Consider the following 7569-nt stretch of genomic DNA (forward strand, 5'->3'; position numbering starts at 1 on the left):
ATAAAATACAGTGTGTGTGTGTGGGAAAAAAAAAAAAAAAAAGAAATTAAGAGAGGGTAGAAAGGAAATTGATGTTGCTGGTGGAGACTGCAAACTCATTTCAGAAACTGAGTCACCCACAGTTCAACTTGTTGTTACTACATCTCCTCAGCTTTCTCTTAATGACTTGCTCCTCCTTTTTCCCTCCCACCTTTATTATCCAGCTTGATTCTCCTATATTTCTCAAGCTCATACTTCTGCCCAGGGTGATTTTAGCTCTTTCGGAGGAATGTCCTTTCAGAAATTGGAGGGAAGTGAGGAATAGAGAATAAAAGATTAAATTTACTAAGCTTGATAAGTTATATGTGCTACTTTGATTAAACAGAAGAATCTTGACTTGAGTTAAATTCTTCAATGACTTGCTTTGTGACTTTGGGGAAATTCCTTCAATTCCTTGTTCTCTAGTTCTCTTCACCTTAAGAGAAATAGCCTCAACATCACAATATTGGAAGGGTCAACAAACAAACAAACGGATCCATTATCAAGACACAATTAGACAATGATAGTTAATTCTGGTATTTTCCTGGTGCTGATGGGAAAGAGGTGCTCTCTTTTCACACAAGTGACAACTGCGGGTGGCCAGATGAACACCACAAAGGAAGAACCTGCCAGAAAATGGATCAACAGAAGGAAAACTGCAGGCAAGAAATGGAGGGAGGTAGATTCCTAATAGTCCATGCCTGCTCTACACCAGTCCTACCTCTAGTCTTCAGGGATATGTCAGCTATAAGCTCTTTATGCTTAATCCATTTGTGCTGGGTTTCTGTCACTCTCTACTGAAAGAGTCCTAATGAATACCAGAGTCTTATTAGTGGGAAAAACAGTAATTAGAGCAAAGATGACTGTCCTATTCTGCTGTTTAAAAGGATGGAGCCATTTCAAAAAGGTCCTAGAAACCGTCATAGGAAGGAAAGAAAAAATGTTGTAGATTTCACTCTAAAGCCAGGTTAAGGAGAGGATTAACTTCTTCTGAATAGCCCCAAGGGCCAACAGTTGGAAGAAGCAAAGAAGCAAATTTGGGCTTGACATAAGGATAAACTTTCTGCTGTTCGAAGCTCTATAAAGTGGAGCAGACTGCCTCTTGAATATATTCTGCATTTATCTACTTCCTTCCATTGGAACTACCACTGCACTGGTCCAAGCAGTCTTAGCTCTGATTTGGACTACTGCCAGAGCCTCCTAAAGTCACCCATCCATCCACCAAATGTTTCCTGAGCCTCTACTCTGTGCTAGGTGCTATTCTAGAAGCTGCAGACTCAAGGAACAGAACAAAAAATCCCTGCCCTCAAGTAGTTTGCATTCTACTCCCCAGAAGCAAACAGTAAATAAGTGAGTCATTTCTCAGTATTGGTTCCAGGACGCCCTACAGAGACCAAGCTCCTCGGATGCTCAAGTCCCTTATGTAAAATGGTTGCTCAAGTCCCTACATAAAATGGCTGCGCAAGTCCCTATATAAAATGGCTGCTCAAGTCCCTACACAAAATGGCTGCTCAAGTCCCCTACACAAAATGGCTTCTCAACACCCTATATAAAATGGCTGCTCGGGCTTCCCTGGTGGCACAGTGGTTGAGAATCTGCCTGCTAATGCAGGGGACACGGGTTCGAGCCCTGGTCTGGGAGGATCCCACATGCCGCGGAGCAGCTGGGCCCATGAGCCACAATTGCTGAGCCTGCGCGTCTGGAGCCTGTGCCCCGCGATGGGAGGGGCCGCGATAGAGAAAGGCCCGCGCACCGCGATGAAGAGCGGTCCCCGCACCGCGATGAAGAGTGGCCCCCGCTTGCCGCAACTGGAGAAAGCCCTCGCACGAACCGAAGACCCAACACAGCCAAAAATAAATAAATAAATAAATAAATAAGAAAATCCTTTAAAAAAAAAAAAAAAAAAATGGCTGCTCAAGTCCCTACACAAAATGGCTGCTCAAGTCCTCACATAAAATGGCTGCTAAAGACCCTATGTAAAATGTCTGCTCAAGTCCCTACACAAAATGGCTGCTCAAGACCCTACATAAAATGGCTACTCAAGTCCTCACATAAAATGGCTGCTCAAGTCCCCTACATAAAATGGCAGTGGTACAGTCAGCCCTAGGTATCAGCAGGTCGAATTTTGGAATTCAATCCATGGTTGGTTGAAACCACAGATGCACAACCCAAGGATATGCAGGGCTGACTGTACAATGTACATGACATTGTATAGCATGTAGTCTGTATAGCATGACAGACGGTGATAGGTGCTGGATAGGGAGATGGGGAGTATGGGGGAGGGGAAGCTGGGTTGCAATTGTGAATACGGTGATTAGTGAAGGGCTCACTAAGAAAGATACTAGAGCAAAGACTGGAAGGAGATAAGGTAGGAAGTTACACAGACATCTGGGGAAAGAACATTTTAAGCAGAAGGAACATTAAGAGTAAGAATCCTAACACAGGACATTTGGAGCCTGTTCAAGACCATCGAGGCTGGAATGGAGTGAGGGAGGGAGGCGACCGAAGGAATGGGGCCCGAGAGGCAAGGGATGGTTGTAGATCCTGAGGGGCCTTAAGTAGGCAACTGCATGTCTTTGGATTTTACTCTACAGAGGAGGAAGATAGTGGAGGGCGGTGGAGAAACATGATTATATTTTGAAAAGTTTACTCAGTCACTGTTTAGAAAATAAATAGTTACCCTGCTGCCAGTCTGATCCTCTACAGTCCATTGTCCACAAAGCAGAATGAACCTTTTAAAATATTGTAGAAAGACCAGCAATCCACTCCTGGACATTTACTCCCAGAGAAATAAAACTTACATCCACACAAAAACCTGTACCTGACTATTCAGAGCAGCTTTATTTGCAATAGTCCCAAACTGAAAGCAACCAAAATATCCTACAACAGGTGAATGGCTAAACAAAGTGTGGGATAACCACTGTAGAATACCACTCAGCAATGAAAAGGTTCAAGCTATTGATACAACAACGTGGATGGATCTCAAGGGCACTAAAGTAGGTGGAAACTCTCAAAAGATCGTGCATTGCATGATTCCACTTACATAACTAAAGGTACATAAAATGTACCCATTGGGGGAAATGGATGAAGGGTACCTGGCACCTCTCTGCACTATCTTTGCAACTTCCTGTGAGTCTGTAATTATTTCAAAATAATAAGTTTAGAATCTGTAATTATGTCAAAATTAAAAGGTTTTATTTTTTAAAGCGCTGTAGTAAAGAAATTGTGTTTCATCGGAAAACTGCATTGTCTACATACAGCACACCGTCCCCAGTTACCTGATTCTACTCTTTCATTGTCTTTGAACTACTTTTACAACTTCGAATGTTTAGATAACTGAGAGATGTACAAACCGTCCTGCCTGGTAGAAGCAGCCCTCACCCACATCCCTCATGGGAAAACCAGCTTACACACGAAAAAACCATTTACACATTCAATTCAACCTTCCTTTATTCCACATCAAATTGTCTTGAATACTCTGAGGGCATTGAGCAAGTTAAATAAAATCTTTAACATCTGTTCATTTTTATGTATGGGAGTCGTGATTTTACCTTTTCTGAAAACTATCTCTCACGAACATAAATCCGGTCATGTCACTCCCCAGCTTAACCGCTTCCTGGCTTCCCACTGCATTTAGAATGAATCCCGAACGTTTCCCCAGATGGACAAGGCCTTGCCCAGCCAGGACCCAGCCTGCCTCTCAGGGCTCATCTCCTCACTCTGCCCCTTGCCAGGACACTCCGACTACTGGCCCTTCTTTCAGCTCCCTGAGAACACCAAGTCTGTTCCCACCTTATGGCTCGTACACCCGTTGTCCCTCGGCCTGGACCGCTCTTCTCATGGACGGCTCTTTTTAAGAGTAAACTGTCAGCTCTGTTCCACCTTCGGAGAGATCTTCTCAAGCACTCTCTCAAAAGTAACATCTCCATCCTATTTTTTTCATCATAATTATTGCTATCTGATATAATAATAACAGTGTTATTATGTATTACATATTATTTAACATATTTTAAATACTCTAACATACATAAGCATAATATATTTATTATATATTTTATAAATTTTTTTTATTTTTAATGTTCATGGGAGTATAGTTCATTTACAATGTTGTGTTAGTTTCAGGTGTACAGCAAAGTGAATCAGTTATACATATACATATATCCACTCTTTTTTTAGATTCTTTCCCCATATAGGCCATTACAGAGGATTGAGTAGAATTCCCTGTGCTATACAGTAGGTCCTTATTAGTTACCTATTTTATATATAGTAGTGTGTATATGTCAATCCCAATCTCCCAATATATTTATTATATAAATATATTAATACTGTTCAGTTAGCTACTAGTTTATTTATCTGCCCACCCCAATTCTATAATAGTAGGATCTTGAAATTCGGCTCTGCTATATCCTCAGTGCTTAGAAAGGTCCCTAGCAAACATAGTAGGCACTCAATATTTGTTGAAGAAATCCCTGGGTGAATGATGCTTGCAGAAGTAGTGAAGTTCCCACCACTAGAGGTATTTAAGCATGGTTTGTACAACCACTTGACAGGGTCATAGAAAAGCCATGGTCAGCACAAAAGCATATGCTCAGTCACAAGAATAAAAGACCATTCTGGCCCTTTCTAGGACTATGAGCTTATGATTCCGTGGCCACCATGCTCTTTCTGCTATGCAAATGGGAAAAGCAAAGGAGTATTCCTCAGTCATTTTCCACCGAATGATAGTATGCACACCCTTGTTCCTGCTGCAATATCATCTCAGCATTAAAATGTTGAAGCTAATCAGACATTTAATTTCAAAGTGGAAGGTCATTATCTTGTCACAAAATTTTATTCCAATTACTTTTTTTTTTCTATTATACGAAATGAATTAAAAGTAGCACAAAACATTGGGAGATCAAACAGTCAATCAGAAGCTCATTAAATATCATTGAAATTGGTGCAATAAAAAGCATTTCCCATGGCTGACTTATTATTTAAAAGCTATATTCTGGATGGCTTCAAGGAATTGACATGCTGCCAATCAAAAAATCACCCTGTCCATAAATAGCCACTTGGCTTTTAAAAGTTCACTATCTTTTTTTTTTTTTTTTTGGAAATAAGAGTAATATACCTAAAAAGATTTAAAGCATGGGTGTAATTACGATCCTGTCAGCCCCTATGAGACCCTAAAGAGAAGATATCATCTGATAATTTGGAATATAATTTACAGCAAGATGCTTACAAAGTGCTGCCAATGATTTTATAAACACTTCAGTACATTACATTTATATACAATACTCAACTAAGTACAACCCCAGCCAGGGTATAGTGGTCAGTTACAATTTTAAAATTGAGTTCAATTCCACACTTGGAGTAAATGTCCATTTTATATTCTAAAGAGTGAATATTAAGCACTTCATTTTGCTATGGACCCAGACATAGGTGACTGCTAGCGTGAGGATCTAAAAGCTGGTCATTTAAAAAATTCTAATATTTTTCCTCCAGGACCTCTCTTTATTTTTTTAGCCAAATCACTAATTTTACCATTCTGTTTTATAGAAACATCCATTTTTGACATACAGGATGGCCAGGTCCTTTTCATTGGTAAAATATAACAACAGAATAATGTTCCCAGTCTCTTAAGGTGCTTAAGTGGTGAGGATGATACAAATTAAAAATACATAAGCAGAAAAGAAAGCTCCCAGGTATAGGAAATTACTTCTTCAGTAGAAGGACTGAAGAATTTCTCCCCTCTAACCTCTTCCCCCTCACCACACACACACACTGCCACCACCCAATTTCTTTTCAAAAGCCAGGACTTATTGACAAATTATCTGGGAGTAAAGTGGGAGGGAAACATTTCAATGCAAAATTCAGAACTGCTTTATAGAAAGAAAAGTGTGGGGAGGTTTGTTATCATTTATTTCCTCCAGTATATCATTCAATTTCAGCTGTCTCATGTCTCAGAAGAAGCTTCCCCATTTCTCACTCATGTGCCTAAGAAACATCTCCCTGGCATCTCATTCTCTCTCCCTGTCTCTCACCAGCATTTCATTATTTCGTAACTGTCCCTCTCATGCTTGTCTCCCTTTTTCTTAGTGATCCACGTGTCCTCATTTAGCAGTTTTCAGAAGCCAGGGAGAAACGTTGCAAATAATGTTAAATATGATTAATATCTTGAATTCCTTGAAATATGACATGCATGAGTTACAATGAAACCTCTTTTATTTCCCCATGAAATGCTTTTGCATAATGAGAAAGAAAATGTCCTCTATGCCCTAATCAGCCCTGACAGTTCCTGGACTCCCAAATACTTTTATTTATGGCATTATTTATTTCATCTCTAATAAATGGAGGGGGAAACCACAGCACGATCTGAGGAGGCTGCAGAGAGGGAGACTATCTAGGGTGGAGAAACACAGAAGCTGATCTTGCAAAGAGAGAGAAGGCTTCCAAAGGAAGGGAGATCTGGCAAATGAGAGGCCAAGGTCCTGAACCCTCAGAAGAAAATAGGTCACCTTCCCAAGTCTAAAAGGAAAGCTCTGAAAAGGAACCTAACTTCAGAGTGGAGAGATGACGGTCACACATCCAGGAGGAGATGTACCCAGAATTCTAACCTGGAGAGTGAAGATTGAAGGCTGGAAAGCAAACCAGGGAAGGGAGTATGCTGGTATTGCAGCTGACCTAGGGGAGGGGTGATTTGCTCCCAAAAATGCCTGGGAGAAGCCACGACAGTCCTCTAGATCTGAAGACATCTCTAGCTCATGGGATCCTCCTCCAAACCACAGAGGCTCTTCCCTCATTCAAACAACTACGGAAATTGTGTGTCCTCCAGAAACCCTGGCCGTGTGACCCCAGGTGCAGTGAGGAGCTGCCTGGGCAACGCAGGGAGGAAGAGCTTTCGGCTCATCTTGGTGCTGCAAGCACTTACAAATATATATATACCAAATGACATTGTTGAGAGTATCTAATCACCGTCCCAAAAGGAGGTATCAGATCATATTTTTTTCCCTCAATTGCACAGAGTCTACGTGCTACGAGAAGTGTGAATTTGAATATCTGAGTACATCTGTGCAACTCAGCCACACACTCTTGAGTGTCTGACTTTGGGTAATTTCCTCCAAGAGCCTCGGTTTTCTCATCTGTAGAATGGGGACACTGATTCTGTTACGCCCTCTAGGGGCCCTGTAGGGAACTAACTGAAATAACGTGAAAGCCCGATGCTTTGTGTGCTCTGAGGACAGCATAAGCTCGAAGGCCAGGAGCTGGGTATAGGCAGAAACCCCCGGGCCCGCAAACAACTCGCAGCGACCTAGGTCAAGACTTTCTGAAGATGTTCCTTTCAGAAGGTTGGGGGAGCAATTCCCCATCGGCAGAAGAACGGGTTGTAATATCTTCCCAAGGCGCACACGCACTCTAGCTACCGCCCCGCCCCTACTACTACCAGCCCCTCAGGGCAACCCCGAGAGTTCGGGGTCAAGCAGGCGGCGCCAAGAGCTCTTTCCTAAAACTGAACCCCGCCCACAGCAGCAGGAGCCTCAAGTGCACATCTGGGGCTCCTTAGTCTCT

This window comes from Balaenoptera acutorostrata, chromosome 5, assembly GCF_949987535.1.
Source record: "Balaenoptera acutorostrata chromosome 5, mBalAcu1.1, whole genome shotgun sequence".
Taxonomy (NCBI): Eukaryota; Metazoa; Chordata; class Mammalia; order Artiodactyla; family Balaenopteridae; genus Balaenoptera; species Balaenoptera acutorostrata.